The following is a 19,469-nucleotide window of genomic DNA, read 5'->3' as shown; positions in this document are numbered from 1 at the left end:
CGTTTAATCAAATCAAATCAAACTTTATTTGTCACATGCGCCGAATACAACAAGTGAAGACTACAGTGAAATGCTTACTTACAAGCCCTTAACCAACAGTGCAGTACAAGAAGTGTTTAAGAAAACATTTACCAAGTAGACAAAAATAAAAAGTAATAATGAAAAGTAACCCAATCAGAATAACGAGGCTATAAACAGGGGACACCGGTACTGAGTCAGTGTGCGGGGGTACAGGTTAGTTGAAGTAATTTGTACATGTAGGTGGATGTGAAGTGACTTATGCATAGGTAACAAACAAACAGCGAGTCGCAGCAGTGTACAAAAGGGAGGCGGGTCAATGTAAATTGTCCGGTGGCGATTTAATGAATTGTTCAGCCAGTCTTATGGCTTTGGGGTCGAAGCTGTTGAGGAGCCTTTTAGTCTTAGACTTGGTCTTCCGGGTACCGCTTGCCGTGTGGTAGCAGAGAAAACAATCTGTAACTTGGGTGACTGGAGTCTCTGACAATTTTAGGGGCTTTCCTCTGACACCACCTAGTATATAGGTCCTGGATGGCAGGAAGCTTGGCCCCAGTGATGTACTGGGCCGTTCGCACTACCTTCTGTAGCACCTTATGGTCAGATGCTGAGCAGTTGCCTTACCAGGCGGTGATGCAACCGGTCAGGATGCTCTCGATGGTGCAGCTGTAGAACCTTTTGAGGATCTGGGGACCCGTGACAAATCTTTTCAGTCTTTTCATGCCCTCTTCACAACTGTCTTGGTATGTTTGGACCATGATAGTTCATTGGTGATGTGGACACCAAGGAACTTGAAACTCTCGACCCGCTCCACTACAGCCTTTTCCTGTAGTCCACGATCAGCTCCTTTGTCTTGCTCACATTGAGGGATAGATTGTTGTCCTGGCACCACATTGCCAGTTCTCTGACCTCCTCCCTATAGGCCGTCTCATCGTTGTCGGTGATCAGGCCTACCACTGTTGTGTCGTCAGCAAACTTAATGAAGTTAGATCAAAGAACCAATGTCTGCAAGATCACATAATGATAGTATTCTACATGAAGATCCGAAACACGTTCTGCTCATGTGTTTTCCTGTAGCCTACGCACACATTTTTGTAGTCACCCTCCCTTCACATTTCTCACTGTCATTCGTGAATAATAACTATTCAAGTTGTACAGGTGAAATGTCCATGCAGCATCTGTATAACAACCATTTGATCTCAATCAGTTTAATGAGAATATGCATCTTCTTGAGTTATAAAGTGTTGTTTCGAAGTAGCCTACAGTGTTACAGTAATGTGATGGACTGCTGTATATAAGTGTAACAGACAGCTGCCCTATAATCATTGAACACTGGTCACTTTAATAATGTTTACATACCGTTTTACCCACTTTATATGTATATTTTTTTTATATATATTTTTTTTTACCTTTAACTAGGCAAGCCAGTTATGAACAAATTCTTATTTTCAATGACGGCCTAGGAATAGTGGGTTAACTGCCTGTTTAGGGGCAGAACGACAGATTTGTACCTTGTCAGCTCGGGGATTTGAACTTGCAACCTTTCGGTTACTAGTCCAATGCTCTAACCACGACTAGAATACACTGTATTCTAGTCGTGGCTCATCCTATGTAACTACAGCTGTACACACATATACACACCATTTATAAACACCATTTATATACAGTTGAAGTCGGGAGTTTACATACACTTAGGTTGGAGTCATTAAAACTCATTTTTCAACCACTCCACAAATTTCTTGTTAACAAACTATAGTTTTGCCAAGTTGGTTAGGACATCTACTTTGTGCATGACACAAGTCATTTTTCCAACAATCGTTTACAGACAGATAATTTCACGTATAATTCACTGTATCACAATTCCAGTGGGTCAGAAGTTTACATACACTAAGTTGACTGTGCCTTTAAACAACTTGGAAAATTCCAGAAAATTATGTCATGGCTTTAGAAGTTTCTAATAGGCTAATTGACATAATTTGAGTCAATTGGAGGTGTACCTGTGGATGTATTTCAAGGCCTACCTTCAAACTCGCTACTTCTTTGCTTGACATCATGTGAAAATCAAAAGAAATCAGCCAACATCAGAAAAATACTTGTAGACCTCCACAAGTCTGGTTCATCCTTGGGAGCAATTTCCAAACGCCCAAAGGTACCATGTTCATCTGTACAAACAATAGTACGCAAGTGGGACCACGCAGCCGTCATACCGCTCAGGAAGGAGACGTTTTCTGTCTCCTAGAGATGAACGTACTATGGTGCGAAAAGTGCAAATCAATCCCAGAACAACAGCAAAGGACTTTGTGAAGATGCTGGAGGAATCAAGTACAAAAGTATCTATACCCACAGTAAAACGAGTCCTATATCGACACAACCTGAAAGGTCGCTCAGCAAGGAAGAAGCCACTGCTCCAAAACCGCCATAAAAAAAAGCCAGACTACAGTTTGCAACTGCACATGGGGGCAAAGATCATACTTTTTTTTTTGACCTCTGGTCTAATGAAACAAATATAGAACTGTTTGGCCATGATGACCATCATTATGTTTGGAGGAAAAAGTATAGGGGTGGCAGCATCATGTTGTGGGGGTGCTTTGCTGCAGGAGGGACTGGTGCACTTCACAAAATAGATGGCATCATGAGGACGTAAAATTATGTGGATATATTGAAGCAACATCTCAAGACATCAGTCAGGAAGTTAAAGCTTGGTCGCAAATGGGTTTTACAAATGGATAACGACACCAAGCATACTTCCAAAGTTGTGGAAAAGTCAAGGTATTGGAGTGGCCATCACAAAGCCCTGAACTCAATCCTATAGAAAATTTGTTGGCGGAACTGAAAAAGCATGTGCGAGCAAGGAGGCCTACAAACCTGACTCAGTTACACCAGCTGTGTCAGGAGGAAAGGGCCAAAAGTCACCCAACGTATTGTGGGAAGCTTGTGGAAGGCTACCCGAAACGTTTGACCAGAGTTAAACAATTTCAAGGCATTGCTACCAAATACGAATTGAGTGTATGTAAACTTCTGACCCACTGGGAATGTGATGAAAGAAATTAAAGCTGAAATAAATCATTCTCTCTACTATTATTCTGACATTTCACATTCTTAAAATAAAAAAATTAAGTGGTGATCCTAACTGACCTAAAACAGGGAATTTTTACTGGGATTAAATGTCAGGAATTGTGAAAAACTGAGTTTAAATGTATTTGGCTAAGGTGCATGTAAACTTCCCACTTCAACTGTGTATATAGACATATTTATATTCCAGATTCTGACATTGCTCATTCTGATATTGTTCGCTCTGATATTGTTGTTGGACCTAGAAACATAAGCATTTTTCTGCAAATCTGCAAATCTGTGTACGAAGCCAATAAACTTTGATTTATTTTCATGTTTTTTTCTCTAAAATATTTTTTTAAACAGAAAAACAACCAAATTGGATGTTGTAAGTTCATAACAATGCTTAAACCACATCAGGAGACCACTTTTGAGGTCTTGGAAAAATCTAAGAAATGTTGATTTTTTTTGTTGTTGTTTGGTTAGCACATGCAATGGAATTTGCAAAACAAATGGCCACAGGACTGATGCAAATAATAATAAGATAGTTCTGTCAGAGAGGCTACTTTGTAGAAAGTTAACAAGGTTTTTGGGGAAGCCTTTCCATCTACCAGACAACGGTTAGGCCTATCATTAGCATCACTATGTGTCATGTTCCTTAAATGTTTGCACCTGGACATTTTACTTCATATTGAGGCCTGTTTTACTTTGCTTTAATGTAGTGTATAGCCAAAATCCCACCACAGAAAAGTGTAGGCAATTATTTTATATGTATTGTCCTGTTCTATTGGCTTCTTCTATCAGCCAAAGGCATTATCCTAATCATATTAGCAACCCATGATAGTTGTTGCCTCTTTAGCTCTACCCGCTTTCAACATTGCTAATGGATATTTCCATTTCTGTCAATGAAACTGCTTGCATGTGCATTGTGCATTTTAGAAGTGTTTTGTCTTTTCGATCAACATTATTAATTGATACGGCGTATGCCATCACTATACTACTTTGATTTACATTGTGGATATTAAGAAGTGAGTGTATGCAATGCCCACTGAAAAATAAGTGGGTACACGGCATATACCTGCGAATAGCCTCCGCTACACTACTGGTCATATACCAAAGATATGGCTATAGATTGTTACAATGTATTTCCTAAGTTCATGGTCCAATATAGTTTGTGACAACTTTTTTCCATCTCCGTTGTGCTTCCATCCAGAGTTGTGAGGTGACTGGAGTACAGTGCTGCATCACAGCCAGTCACCCAAAGCCCAAAGTCAGTACTATCTCTTCATCGTCTGCTCCACAACCACCATTTGCAATGCATCAGCAAAGCACGACGTGATTATTGTGGCTACAGGGTGCATAGCACTGGTGTAGGTTGCAGTGAGTGAACACCAGCGGCCATCTCCACTCTCTGCATCACTAAGTGACTGTAACGCTACGCCCTCTCCCAAAGACATGGCAGCACTTACTACACCCCTTATCAGCAACCCAGGCTCCACTCAACTGAGATGAACTATGCAATTCTGACAGCAGCAGTTATCACTCACAATCTTATTAGAGAGAGAGGTTCCTATGTACAGTATGTATCACTTCCTAGAGTACTACAGTATGTAACTGAATGTAAGACATTGTATATTATTCTAAATGTGCAGTACGCAGTAGATCAAGCAGCATTCATTTATTTTGTATGGAAAATGCGGAGCCAGTAGTGTCAAACTTTTCTCTCGTGAATAACAATGACAAAGGTGTGAGATAGAATGCAGTCCGATGGTTTGTCTTTCCTTGCCCTTGCAGTGGTGTCTTGTCATTGGCTTCATATCTAGTGAGAGTTACTGCAAAGTGTGTGTAGGGGAAGGGATGAGGGATGCCACATAAAGCTGGCAAGTTGCAACACTCAGCACTGTTGCTTTACCCTTCAGCTGCACTTGACCTGCATTAGTTGTTTGTTCTGGTAAAAATTAAAAACGGGGTATGTGTCGTTTAATGTCTTGGTACTGAATGGTTGTCTCTTTCCCTTACCATATCACTCAACCAGCCAGGCTATCCTGCCTATGGAGTGGTAGTGATTGTATTCCTTCATAGACTGCTCTCTCTCTCTCTCTCTCTCTCTCTCTCTCTCTCTCTCTCTCTCTCTCTCTCTCGCTCTCTCTCTCTCTCTCTCTCTCTCTCTCTCTCTCTCTCTCTCTCTCTCTCTCTCTCTCATGACTCTGACTTACTGGCTTTGGAGTGCAATCTAAATGGCACTCCACACTGCCCTTTCCCACCTGGACAAAAGGAACACCTACGTGATTATTCTATTCATTGACTACAGCTCAGTGTTCAACACCATAGTACCCTCAAAGCTCATCACTAAGCTAAGGACCCTGGGACTAAAAATCTCCCTCTGCAACTGGATCCTGGACTTCCTGACGGGCCGCCCCCAGGTGGTAAGGGTAGGTAACAACACATCTGCTACGCTGATCCTCAACACGGGGGCCCCTCAGGGGTCTGTGCTCAGTCCCCTCCTGTACTCCCTGTTCACCCATGACTGCATGGCCAGGCACAACACCAACGCCATCATTAAGTTTGCCGACGACACAACAGTGGTAGGCCTGATCACCGACAACGATGAGACAGCCTATAGGGAGGATGTCAGAGACCTGGCCGTGTGTTGCCAGGATAACAACCTCTCCCTCAACGTGATCAAGACAAAGGAGATGATTGTGGACTACAGGAAAAGGAGGACCGAGCATGCCCCCATTCTCATCGACGGGGTTGTAGTGGAGCAGGTTGAAAGCTTCAAGTTCCTTGGTGTCCACATCACCAAGAGACTATCATGGTCCAAATACACCAAGACAGTTGTGAAGAGGGCACGACAAAGACTATTCCCCCTCAGGAGACTGAAAAGATTTGGCATGGGTCCTCAGATCCTCAAACAGTTCTACAGCTGCACCATTGAGAGCATGGTTGCATCATTGCCTGGTATGGCAACTGATCGGCCTCCGACTGCAAGGCACTACAGAGGGTAGTGTGTATGGCCCAGTACATCACTGGGGCTAAGCTGCCTGCCATCCAGGACGTCTATACCAGGCGGTGTCAGAGGAAGGCCCTAAAAATAGTCAAAGACTCCAGCCACCCTAGTCATAAACTGTTCTCTCTGCTACCACACGGCAATTGTCCCCCCCCCCCCCCCCCCCCCCCCTCTTTTTTGCTGCTGCTACTGTCTGGTTATTGTCTATGCATAGTCACTTTAACTCTACCTCCATGTACATATTACCTCAATTACCTCGACTAACCGCACATTGACTCTGTTCCGGTACCCCTTGTATAAAGCCTCACTACTGTTATTTTACTGCTGCTCTTTAACTATTTGTTTATTTAAATGTTTTTCTTATCTATTTTTTACTGAACACTTTTTTTTCTTAAAACTGCAAACTTGTAAGTAAGCATTTCACTGTAGGGTCTACACCTGTTGTGTTCAGCACATGTGACAAATACAATTTTTGTTTTGATTTTGATTTGATTTGCATTTCCTTAATAACATGCCAGCTTGGGCTTCAACCTGGTCTCAGAGAATTTTGTATTTTTCTGTAGGTGCAGTACCTGTCAAGAGTTTGAAAACCTATGTTCTACATTGTAGAATAATAGGGAAGACATCACACCTATATAATAACACATATGGAATCATATAAAGTGTTATTAGTAGTAACCAAAAAAGTGTTAAACAAATCAAAATATATTTTGTATTTGAGATTCTTCAAAGTATTAACCCTTTGCCTTGATGACAGCTTTGCACACTCTTGGCATTCTCTCAACCAGCTTTATGAAGAATGCTTTTCCAACAGTCTTGAAGGAGTTCCCACATATGCTGAGCACTTGTTAGCTGCTTTCCTTCACTCTGCAGTCCAACTCATCCCAAACCATATAAATTGTGTCACTGACATTTAGCATGATATGCTACTTTGGTATGATTATATGAGGCAGATGGTTGAAAGGAGGGTGGTTGGTCAGGGTGGATGGGTAGGCGTAGAACGCTTATGTCTAGCAACCCAAAGGTTGCGAGTTTAATCTCATCACAGACAACTTTAGCATTTGAGCTAATTAGCAACTTTTCAACTACTTAGCACTTTTGATTTACTTTGCAACTACTTAGCATGTTAGCTAACCCGTCCCCTTCCCCTAATCCTAAACTTAACCCTTTTAGCTAACCCTTTTCCTAACCCTAACCTTAACCCTTTAAAACCTGTTAAGGATATGGCAGACATATGCCCCCTTTGGAGAGATTGGGTACCCCTAGTAAACTGAAAAAAAAATCTGTCAAAAATTGCTAATATATGCAAATGAAAATTATTATTGGATAGAAAACACTCTAAAGATTCTAAAACCGTTGGAATTATGTAAGTATAACAGAACTCACAGGGCAGGCATTCTTCCAAACTAGTTTTTGTGGCCATGAAAGTTGGAGCAACTTTGACGTCATGGCCCCCACCCTTCCCAACCAGTTATGATTCTGGGGAGACTTTCTATCTCTTCCGCTAGATGTCCTCTTTCAGTAGAGCTTTGAATCGTTCAGATCCCGCGAGAATTGACCCTATGGGAGTGAAATTAGTGCGTGCCACGAGAGAATAGGCTGTGCGTAGGGGCGCGAATTGGTCCCAGCCATTCCTTTGTTCCAGCACTCAAGAGAAGGGCAGACGATGGCCGATTGAATTGAAGTTTGTTTTGCGTGTCTAAAACATCATAAAGCTTGCTTCTGCACTTAGTTTGACCTGTTTAGTCGACATATAATATGTAATTTTGAAGTTTTGATGCGCAACTTTTCCGGACCAGAGGACGTTTTGGGTGCATTTCAGCTGATGTTATTAGCAGTAGCTAATACAAAGACGCAAGACTTGAAACAAAACGATGTATTGGGTAAGCCTTCCAGAACATTCTGAACGAAGACCATCGAAGGTAAGGGAATATTTATGCTTAAATCTGTGTTTCTGTTGACTCCAACATTACGTAGAAATGTAGCTTGGAACTGAGCGCCGTCTCAGCATATTGAATAGTGTGCGATTTCTGTAACGTTAAAAATAAATCTAACAAAGCGGTTGCATAAAGAAGCAGTGTATCTTTCTAACTATATGTAGAACATGTATATTTAGTCAAAGTTTCTGATGTCTATTTACGTTATCTTGCCGCGCTACCTAGATTTCCTGCGGGCATTTTTGAGTAATTTCTGAACGTGAACTCACTGTAAATGGACATTTATGGATATAAATGGCATATTATTGAAAAAAAAAATATGTACTGTGTAACATGTCATATTACTGTCATCTGATGAAGATTTTCAAAAGGTTAGTGAGCGATTTATTTTTTAATCCTGCGTTTGTTGATTGCATGTTTTGGCTATTCAAATGAGCTGTGTCTGGTGGTGGTTTTACATATATATGTGCTATGTTTTCGCCGTAAAACATTTTAGAAATCTGACTTACTTGCTGGCTAGATGAACAAGGTGTTTATCTTTCATTTGAGCTATTGGACTTGTTAATGTGGGGAGGTTAAATGTTTTTAAGAATATTTTTGCGTTCCATGCGCCACCGTTTCAGCTGAACGTGGGAGGGTTGATCCCCAATTGGGAACCAATATCTTAGACAGGTTAACCTAACTCCTAAAATTAACCCTAACACCTAACCCTAACCCCTAGTCTAGCTAACGTTACCGAGAATCCACCTAGCTAGAATTCGTAATGTATCACGCATTTTGCAAATTTGTAAAATATTGGACGTTTTGCAAATCAGTTTTATATTGTACATTTTCAAATTTGTAATATATCATACGAAACGGTTGGTGGACATCCACAAATGAATACATACCATAGGAAACGTAACATACTGTGTTATTCTAATGGAGTGTCTTGGATAATTCTAAATGCTCTGAGACCAGGTTGCAGGCTTCTGCCTCAGCCACTGGTGTTGTAATGCTGTGTGTTTGTTTGTTTGTGTGTAGGTGTGTGTATGTCTGTGGGGTGTGGGGCGGGTGTACCTGCCTGTGTGTATGGTTAGATACGACTGCTAAGGCCAGGGGAGCTGTTCGTCCCCCTCACCACAAGGCGCAGACATTTGGTGTGGCAGGCCAATTTGCTGGGAGAGGCAGTAGTTATCTAAATGCAAAGTGATGCTGCAATAGCACTCTGGATGCACCGTAAATGCCAGTGGAGAGCACCCTCTGTGAGAGAGGGATGGACGGATGTGGCGCAGGGGGAATTACCCGTGTGAAATCTAGCAGAAGTCATGCAGGGAGACAAAATATGTGGATTAGAGCCTGTCAAGGCTGAGGAAGGAAGGAAGAAAAACACCTTCCATATCAGGGAGCCATCATCAACGAGTGACGAGCAGAAGACAGGGAAAGGAAAGGGGATGGAGACAGATGTCCCCTTACTCAGTGACAGTGGCTAAAACTGAGTTGAAACAGTGCTAGAGTAATGTAATATAATCTAGTGTCATTTTACTGACCTGAGTGATGATTATACATCATTGATAAAATATCTGTAGAAATCAGTTCTAATAAAACTAGGACTGAGAATGTCCAGGGACCTCAAGATATGATATTATCGCCATCCTTAATTGCCGATACGTTAAGTATTGCGGTTCTCACAATTCTCACGATTCTATATGTACTGCCATTCAATACTGTAATTTTATTGTGATTCGATGTTCCAAACATATTCCTCACCATGTCTTCTGCAGATGGAAAAGAGAGAGCCATGAGAAAACTAGTTTTGATCAGTCGAGGAAATAAAAGGGTTGAAAACAAATTGGCTCCTTATTAAAAAGAACCTGGAGAACAAGCTAAGAAGTAGAAATACTTGAGCTTTGGTGCAGGTACAGCCAACTACAGTCGGAAGTTAACACACATTTAGGTTGGAGTCATTAAAACTAATTTTTCAACCACTCCACAAATTTCTTGTTAACAAACTATAGACTGGCCAAGTCGGTTAGGACATCTACTTTGTGCATGACACAAGTAATTTTTCCAACAATTGTTTACAGACAGATTATTTCACTTATAATTCACTGTATCACAATTCCAGTGGGTCAGAAGATTACATGGCTTTCGAAGCTTCTGTTAGGCTAATTTACAAAATGTTAGTCAATTGGAGTTGTACCTGTGGATGTATGTCACGTCCAGACCTTAGTTCCTTTTTTGGGGTGTTTTTTTTTGCACTTACAGAACTGTTCATTTGTCGGTTTGTTGTTTTTGTTCAGTATTCATATTTATTACAATTATTATGAATACTTACCACGCTGCACTTTGGTCCTCTTCTCCTTCTCCCGACGACAATCGTTGCAGAACTACCCACCACAACCGGACCAAGCAGTGTGGTAACCAGGAGCAGAGGGTTCTGGACTCCTGGACATGGGAGGAGATTTTGGACGGTAAGGGACCCTGGGCACAGGCTGGGGAATATCGCGAAAGCTGAGCGCCGGTGATATGAGGCAAGGCAGCGCAACAGGCACGAGAGACAGGCCGGAGTCTTCCGTCTATTCGGGGCCCGCTGCAAGGGTCCCCAGTCCGAGGTCGGCGGCGAGGGTCTCCGCTCCAAAGGCGCCACTTAAGTGGGCCAAGACTATGGTGGAGTGGGGTCCACTACCCGCGCCAGAGACGCCACCGCGGACAGATGCCCACCCAGACCCTCCCCTATGGGATTAGGTTTTGTGGCAGAGTCCGCACGTTTGGGGGGGGGGGGGGGGGGGGGGTGGGTACTGTCATGTCCTGTCCTTGGTTCCTATATTGTGTCTCTGTTTTAGTTTGGTCAGGGCGTGAGTTGGGGTGGGCATTCTATGTTTTGTGTTTTATGTTTTCTATTTCTATGTGTTTGGCCTGGTATGGTTCCCAATCAGAGGCAGCTGGCTATCGTTGTCTCTGATTGAGAACCATACTTAGGCAGCCTGTTCTCCCACTATGGGTTGTGGGTAGTTATTTTCTGTTTAGTTTTTTTTTTGCACCTTACAGAACTGTTCGTTTGTCGGTTTGTTGTTTTTGTTCAGTATTCATATTTATAAAAAATGATTATGACTACGTACCACGCTGCAATTTGCTCCTCTTCGACAATCGTTACAATGTATTTCAAGGCCTACCTTCAAACTCAATGCTTCTTTGCTTGACATCATGGAAAATTCAAAAGAAATCTGCCAAACCATCAGAAAATAATTGTAGGCCTCAACGAGTCTGGTTCATCCTTGGGAGCAATTTCCAAACACCCGAAGGTACCACATTCATGTATACAAACAATAGTACGCAAGTGGGACCACGAAGCCATCATACAGCTCAGGAAGGACACGCATTCTGTCTCCTAGAGATGAGCATACTATGGTGCGAAAAGTTCAAATCAATCACAGAACAACAGCAAAGGACCTTGTGAAGATGCTGGAGGAATCAAGTACAAAAAGTATCTATATCCACAGTAAAACGAGTCCTATATCGACACAACCTGAAAGGTTGCTCAGCAAGGAAGAAGCTCCAAAACCGCCACAAAAAAAGCCAGACTACGGTTTGCAACTGCACATGCACATGGGGACAACGATCATACTTTTTGGGGAAATGTCCTCTGGTCTGATGAAACAAAAATAGAACTGTTTGGCCATAATGACCATCGTTATGTTCGGAGGAAAAGGGGGAGGCTTGCAAGCCGAAGAACACCATCCCAACTGTGAAGCACGGGGGTGGCAGCATCATGTTGTGGGGGTGCTTTGCTGCAGGAGGGACTGGTGCACTTCACAAAATAGATGGCATCATGAGGTAGGAAAATTATGTGGATATCTTGAAGCAACATCTCAAGACATCAGTCAGGAAGTTAAAGCTTGGTCGTGAATGGGTTTTCCAAATGGACAATGACCCAAGCATACTTCCAAAGTTGTGGCAAAATAGCTTAAGGACAACAAAGTCAAGGTATTGGAGTGGCAATCACAAAGCAAGGAGGCCTACAAACCTGACTCAGTTACACTAGCTCTGTCAGGAGGAATGGGCCAAAATTCACCCAATGTATTGTGGGAAGCTTGTGGAAGGCTACCCGAAACATATGACCCAAGTTAAACAATTTAAAGGCAATGCTACCAAATACTAATAGAGTGTATGTAAACTTCTGACCCACTGGGAATGTGATGAAATAAATAAAAGCTGAAATAAATAATTCTCTCTACTATTATTTTGACATTTCACATTCTTAAAATAAAAAAATTAAGTGGTAATCCTAAATGACCTAAAACAGGGAATTTTTATTAGGATTAAATGTCAGGAATTGTGAAAAACTGAGTTTAAATGTATTTGGCTAAAGTGTATGTAAACTTCTGTCTTCAACTGCCACACAAAAATATTATTGTGATGTTGTCAAAACGATACAATATTATATATTGTCAAAAATATTATCCCGATTTGTAACTGTATCGATTTTTTTCCTCCATCACTAAAATGTATCATGGCTTTACGACCAACATTGCAAACCGCAGAAACATTTCTGTTATTTTACCCCTGAGGGGCCACCGAATACATTTGATATGTGTAACAGTAAAAGTGATATAACTTATTCAAAGGGGACATTTTTACAAACCCCTCAGGGTACGAATAGTTTTAATAAAGTCTTATAAGGCATTAGTTTTGAGAAATATGAACATGTTGGCAGTGCACAAGCTAGCTAAAGGCTAAAGTGGTGGTGACAGGCATATTGCAGTGGATAACTCATGTTGTAAGATCACAGTCTCTAAGCTTTTCACATTTAATGAGAATGTCACCTTTTGGCATCCCTAATGGGCCTCCATGTCTCACCATGTTTTACCCAAAGAAATAGCATTTAGTGCATTGATTTCTCCCAGTATGAAGTTACATTGTTTAATCCAAGGCAGGGTGTCGCTCTGCATCCTCAATGCCATTGCGTGGAGAGAAGGGCTTAACGTCAATGTGCAGGCAGAGGAGCACTCTGCCTCCTGAGCATTGACTGCTAAATGTTGTGTTTAATTTGAGTGAACCAGCCATCTCACTTCTTTTCAGTGCTTTCCTAGAATTTGTTAGTAGGTGGCCTGGTTTTGGTTTTATAAGACAACCTTTTTCTCAATTCTCATCCACAGGTCTTTTTTCAGACAGATGAGGACACAAACAAACACGTTTAATCAGCTACAAGTCATTAGTGGATTCTGCATAAACAGGTGAGCTGGCTGTAAACGGAAGATGACTAATTCTTTATTTTAGGCCATCTCTCCCGTCGACACTTTTTCCACACTGTGTTGCTTCCAATTTAACAAATGGTACAACTTTTATCTGCACTGCCAGCAATTACAGGTATGAGGATTCAGCATTTTGCTAAATAAAAATGACATGTCTTATGTAACAGTAATTGTAGAATGTAGATTCCTTTCCGCGAGCTAGAGTGGATTAAGGAATGATGGGAGTTCAGTTCTATTCCAATCAAAATGTTGGGTGGCAGCAATCAGGGATAGCAAACAAGCCAGATGTGTTCACAGATGGCCTGTATTTCACTACTCTCTTCATAAAGCCGGGGGTTATTATGCCTGTCTAAAACACCTCTACAGTTACATGTAACCGTGATTTGTTTTCATTATCATGAGATAGGACAGCTATTGTAGCAATCCCAGTAAGACAGTCGCCACATTGACTTCACACTAGTCATACAATTGCTTGAAAAATACACCCTGCTTTCTGTGCTAATGATAACAGAAGCCCGGTCCCAGATCTCTGTGACTCAGCATAGAGGCAGATGCCTGGTGAAGCAGTGTAGAGGCAGGCTCCAGGTTTACAATCTCCCCAGGAAGGCAGTCTCCTTTTTCTCCCCAAAGCGCTCTTCTTTCCCTCCCTTCCCCCAGTTGAGGACCCCCCTCTCCTCTCCTCTCCCCACAGCGCTGTTCCCCCTCTCCGTTCCCCCCGGCTGCTCTGTGATGCATCAGGCTTTTTAGAGAGTCACGTAGTCTCCTCATTAACACCCATCCACCGCTTCCCGACACATCAGCTCCCAAATGAGCCGACACAACACCGCTCTGCTCTGCCCGTGATTCATCTTCCGCCATTCAGCATGCTCCTCTTCTGCCGCTCTATCCCTCTATCCTTCTCTGCACCAGTCTGACATGTGCCATTTTATCTGCCATTCATTCATTTGTTCCCCCTTTCTTTTATTTTCATAGTTCTGTTCTCTGCTAGCTTATCCCCACTTGTATTTAATTGTATCTCTCTCTCTCTCTCTCTCGTTCTCTCTCTCTCTCTCATAACTTCTTTTCACACTGCAAGGTTTAGTTGTGTACGGCAGCCCCACAGTTGAAGGGTGAAGTAAAAAGGTCTTTGCTCCTCTATGGTCCATCATCACATTAGGTTCACTTCACACTGAAAAAGTAGAAACCTTCGGAGGAAAGCTGCTGTTAAAGACAGCATGTCTGAGAAAGATTCCCCCAGTGTGTGTTAGTAAGTCAGGAGCTCAGTACTTTTCTGACTTGACAAAGTTTGTGGTGTGTTAGGGCATAGAGCAGGGATGGGCAACGTTCATAGGGATGGGGGCCACAAAACAATCTGAACTCATCATGAGGGGCTGCGTACGCCCCCAATTCTACACATTTTGCCATGGAGCATAGAGAAAATGTTGCAGTTTTAAACCAAGTTTGCTGTAATTTTACACATTTTGCCATGGAGCAGAGAGAAGATTTTGAAACACATTTTAAGCAATTCTATTCATTTTGCCATGGGAGGAAGAGGAAAACTAGCTGTTTACAGGTAATATCCTGCAATTCTACTCATTTTGCCATGGGGCGGAGAGAAAGGTTTGCAGGTTCTAATATGAGTGAGACTCACTCACAAAATCAATCAACACAAATCAATACGAGGGCCTTTAAAAGGGGGGCCGCCAGTTGCCCATCCATGGTATAGAGCATATGGAACTGTCCAGTTCCTTTTAAACTAAAGCTTTGAGCTGGGCCCTGGGAGACCCTGTTTGAGTTCCTCGCTCCACTCCTTCTCTCAGCTCCAGCAGAGCCTGACCACTCTGGATGCTAGTTGCTTGTTGCATCAAGCCAATCTTGCCAGAGTGAGCAGACGAGGAGGAGAAGAGAAAAATCAAGCTCCTCGCAGAAGGAACAATCGATCCTCTGAGATTTCCTATTACGTCTTCAGCAATAAATAGCCATGGCCAATTGAGAAGAACTTTGGGGAGAGAGCCCAGAAGAGGAGGAAAAGGAAGAGGGAGGAGGTTGTCTGCAGGTTATCACTCAGCCAAGAGAGGAGAGGCTCAGCCTAATAGAAAATGGCTGTGTTGTTCCCCATCTCATTTGAAATGTGGCGCTCTCGGACAGGTTTTAAAGTTGCATGCCATCTCCGTGAAGAGAAACCTCTTCACAGCTCTGTGCTTTTCTCTCCCTGCGCTGACCCAACCAACGGGTAGCCCAGGCAAAATAAATAAATGACTCAAATGTGGCGTGATTTCATCAGAAAAACATTTAGGGTTAGGGAGAAAGAGAGGAGGAAGCCAGTGCCAACTTATAAATTCTGCCTCGCTGTGTGAGTGGCAGGCCAATCATCTTTATTCCACATCTGCAGGTAACGCCTCAGTGAATGTTATTAATTGAAATGCGATTGCAGGGGAGTGTGGAAGAAGGTCTCTTAACTAATCCACATCAAACCAATTAATACAAAATTCTCTCTCCTCTCTGCACAATTGATACATCACATGGCAACCATAAATTAAAAGAGAAATTTGAAGTGCAATGTTGAAGGGGAAAAAACAGAATTGAGAGAGTGATTAATTTGCACCCATGTTTCATCCTAAGAGGTTTCGGAAGTCTTTGGTTTGTATGTAAAAGTGTTTCTTTATGAGTCAGTGAGTTATCATAATTGTCGGCCCATGCTGTTGGCTAGATTCTTTAACTCAGACCTCCAGAGAGAAGTAAGCTGGGAAACAATGAGACCTGAGTTCATTAATAAAACCTCTTAAACCAGAGGCCCTACCGGGAGGCCTGGTGTGGACGGCCTGTCTCCCAGGTCAGGGGTTCTCCTGCAGGGCAGGACTACTAGCCCATACGCTGGTGGTGTGGATGGCCTGTCTCCCAGGTCAGGGGTTCTCCTGCAGGGCAGGACTACTAGCCCATACGCTGGTGGTGTGGATGGCCTGTCTCCCAGGTCAGGGGTTCTCCTGCAGGGCAGGACTACTAGCCCATACGCTGGTGGTGTGGATGGCCTGTCTCCCAGGTCAGGGGTTCTCCTGCAGAGCAGGACTACTAGCCCATACGCTGGTGGTGTGGAAGGCCGGCCTGTGCCCTGACTGCCCTCTGCAATACGTTTAATCTGAGATGGAGAAATTCCCCAGACATCCACACATACATAATACATAGTGACTGCAGCACAAACTCTGAATAGAGCTTGCAGCAATTGTTTTGTTGTGTGTACAGGAAGGTAAATAATTTGGCTGCTGACGATTTGACTAAATATGCTGCGGTTGCTGTACTTGTAATTGGGTCCCTGGAGAAGGTTGAGAAAACACTTTAAACAAACACTATTATTCTCCAGGCAGTCTCTTAACCTACGGTAGTTTGATCCCAAAAATTGTAGCTAACTTCTCTCCTGCCGTATGCTATTAAATGTTGGCATTCATCTAAAAATCTATGAATGATTTGATGTATGGTACTCTTCAAACACAAGTTGTGAAATTGTGTTAGTTTTTACCAGATTACAACAGGAACATTGTTTATCAAAAATAAGGCACTTCTTTCCCTTTTCTCTCACTGCTGGAGTACCAGCATCCCACTGTGATGATCGCTGTCCTGTAAACAACATCGGATTTACAGTATATCTTTGCATCTTCTCACCCCACCTTGACTCCTTCAATATCTGTTTTGTTCAAATCATAAGTCTGAGAGTGCTGGCCAGCAGTCTCCTGATCAGAGAAGACAAACGGTGCTGCTGATGGACTTGGCAGTAGAGGGCTGAGAGGAGATTGCATGTGAATGGAGCCGGGAGAGAGCGGAGAAGAGCCGTCTTATCAAGTAGAGAGAAATTGCAATGATCAACCCAGCAGATGTTCTATCCAACACGACAGTGCATGGTGGAGCGACCAGCACAGCTGAGCTTACGCTTACAGAGGCTAGAGGAGAAAAGCTATCTCCTTTAGGCCGAGTGGCTCTGCTCTTTATTAAAAAGAAACACATGTAGTGTCAGGGCGTCCAAGTATGAAATTCAATTCTCATCCCAAACGGTGTTATTATTAAATCTGTGCTATCACACAAAGCAGGCCAGGCTTGCTCAGCTGTACGGCACACAGTATGGGATGGGGTGCAGGGCGGATGGGGGCTGAGGGGGAATCTGACAGGCATGAGCGAGGCTGCAGAGGCTTAAAACACCCAAAAGGCGACTCAGGCTCTTATGCAATTTAGTATGGACTTGGTTGAGTTGTGTTGGGTTAGTGCCTCTGCATAGAACAGTAGGCTGAGTCAACTGCAGAGTGAGATCTGTTCTACTCTAGTTTATGGGATGTTTTGTTAAGCAAAGTAAAACAAAAGAAAATGCACTGTTGTTTAAAACATTCCATCATTACCCCAGTATTGGAAGACAAAGACATTTTGATGTCAAATTTGATGTGTTTATGTTTCAGGTCAGTGATCCAAACTGTAAAAAACACAACTCCCACATTTGGAGCAATGAATATTACACTCCCAACATTAGATTCACTGTTCATGTTAGGGAGAAAATAAACGGCCGTAGACTCTCCTGACAACAGTGCCCTTTCTGCAGAGGGTCATGGGGGAATACACCAAACAAGTGATGACAGGAATGTGGAAAAGACTCACTGGTGTATTTATTATTCATTTTCTGGATCTGCTGATGTGGGTCAAGGCCAGAGCTCATCAGCTTCAGACTGGCAGGCAGTACTGCTACCGCTACAGGCAAGGCTACTGCAGTGTCTCTCCCACAGGCAAGCTAAGAGACTGGAGAGGAAAGGCAGGGAGAGTGGCCCAAGTGGGACAAGCAGATGACCTGCATTGCAGACTCCTGTCCATGCCAGGCATGCAACTTGGATGCCTGCCCGTCTGTATAGCAATATAATAGCATACTCATAATAGTGAAATAATATGTCAACTGTCTTCGACATAACTGCCACTATGGAAACAGTGAAAGGAAAGACCTGACATTGAAAAAGCAGTGGAAATACCTAGACAAAGATGGAGACAAGTATATTTGATTTCCTTCAAGTTGTCAATAATAATCCCCTTGACTATGAGCCTGTCCCTCCTGGCAGTTAACAGTGATGGGAAATGTCAGAGATGTGAACATTTCTTTCATAAGAACCCTGATCCAGCAAAAGCAGGTTAACCTTGTCTCTCTTGTGTCAGCATTACTCAGACAAGAGGCATTTTGACAATCAGAGGCCAACAGTTTACAGTGATAAAAATAGCACACAAGTAGTGCAGCTGACTGAATGACAAATTATTAAATGACAAAGAGATGTGAAGATATGAGGTGATAGTATGGTACTGTATGTTCATGTGCCTCTGTCTATGTATAAAATAGAGGTCATGTCAAAAATTGTTGCCAGGGAGCACTGCGGTGCCTCTAGGTGTTACATATGCGCCTGCCACGCCTTCTACTGCTCATCCTGTGTCTCCCTAACCTGCCACCACTCCCCCAGTGCTCTCTCCCTCTTTCCTTCTTTCCTTCATCACAACATGACCAAGCCCTGAAAACCCTTCTGAAGCACGTCAAGGAGTTTTAATGGAGCCTTTTGGACCTGCAGGGCTGAACCTTTGCCCAGAGCTCGCAACCAGCCCGAGTCCCTCTCCTCTGCCCCGTGAGCCATTTGTTTTGGCCCCTGAGCATTACGATGGCAACCTCGGAGCTTGCAAAGCTCCACTAGTATACGAACAACAACCCTAAGCTTATGCTAGCGAACGGGTCAAGATTTCCTTCCTGATCGGCAGCCTCCGTGGAGCAGTGCTTTACTGGGCCATGGCAGTGTGGGAGAGACAGTCCCCCATCCGTTCCTCCTACTCCAGCTTCACAAAGGAAATGAGGAGTCTTCGACCACCCTGTCTGCGGTAAGGATGCAGCTAAGCGACTCCTGTCCCTCTGTCAAGGCTATAGTAGTGTCGCGGAAAAATCAAGTTTCGCACCCTCACCACTGAGAGCAGTTGGATTGACGAGGCCCGTGCCAGCAAGCTGTCACTGAGACCATCAAGGATGAGTTGGTGTCCAGGTATGAGCCTGATGGAACCGAGGAGTTCATCTCTCTCGCCATCCGATTGACAACCGGCTCCGTGAGTATCGGAGGGAGAGGGCAGGTAGGGTTGCATGCCCCATCACTACATCTGCTTCTTTGCTTGGTTCTCCTCCTCCGAATGCCTCATTTCCAAGTCTCTTCCAGAACATGAACCCATGCAGCTCGGCCAGGCCCGTCTCTT

The 19,469-nt window shown here is 43.2% G+C and overlaps 1 long non-coding RNA gene across 1 annotated transcript in view; it reads left to right on the top strand.

Annotated features, from left to right (window-relative positions):
- Positions 1-7,627: 7,627 nt before the first annotated feature.
- LOC149976922 (uncharacterized) overlaps positions 7,628-19,469 on the top strand; it is a 28,422-nt gene continuing 16,580 nt past the window's right edge. The window contains exons 1-2 of the long non-coding RNA XR_016487571.1: positions 7,628-7,998; positions 13,152-13,229. This is a non-coding gene — a long non-coding RNA (uncharacterized LOC149976922). The remainder of the gene's footprint in view (positions 7,999-13,151; positions 13,230-19,469) is intronic.

The sequence above is a fragment of the Oncorhynchus mykiss genome, chromosome 16, assembly GCF_057628025.1.
Source record: "Oncorhynchus mykiss isolate SJ-2025 chromosome 16, ASM5762802v1, whole genome shotgun sequence".
NCBI lineage: Eukaryota > Metazoa > Chordata > Actinopteri > Salmoniformes > Salmonidae > Oncorhynchus > Oncorhynchus mykiss.
The sequence above is the reverse complement of the archived record's forward strand: the minus strand, read 5'-3'. Positions and strand labels throughout refer to the sequence as shown.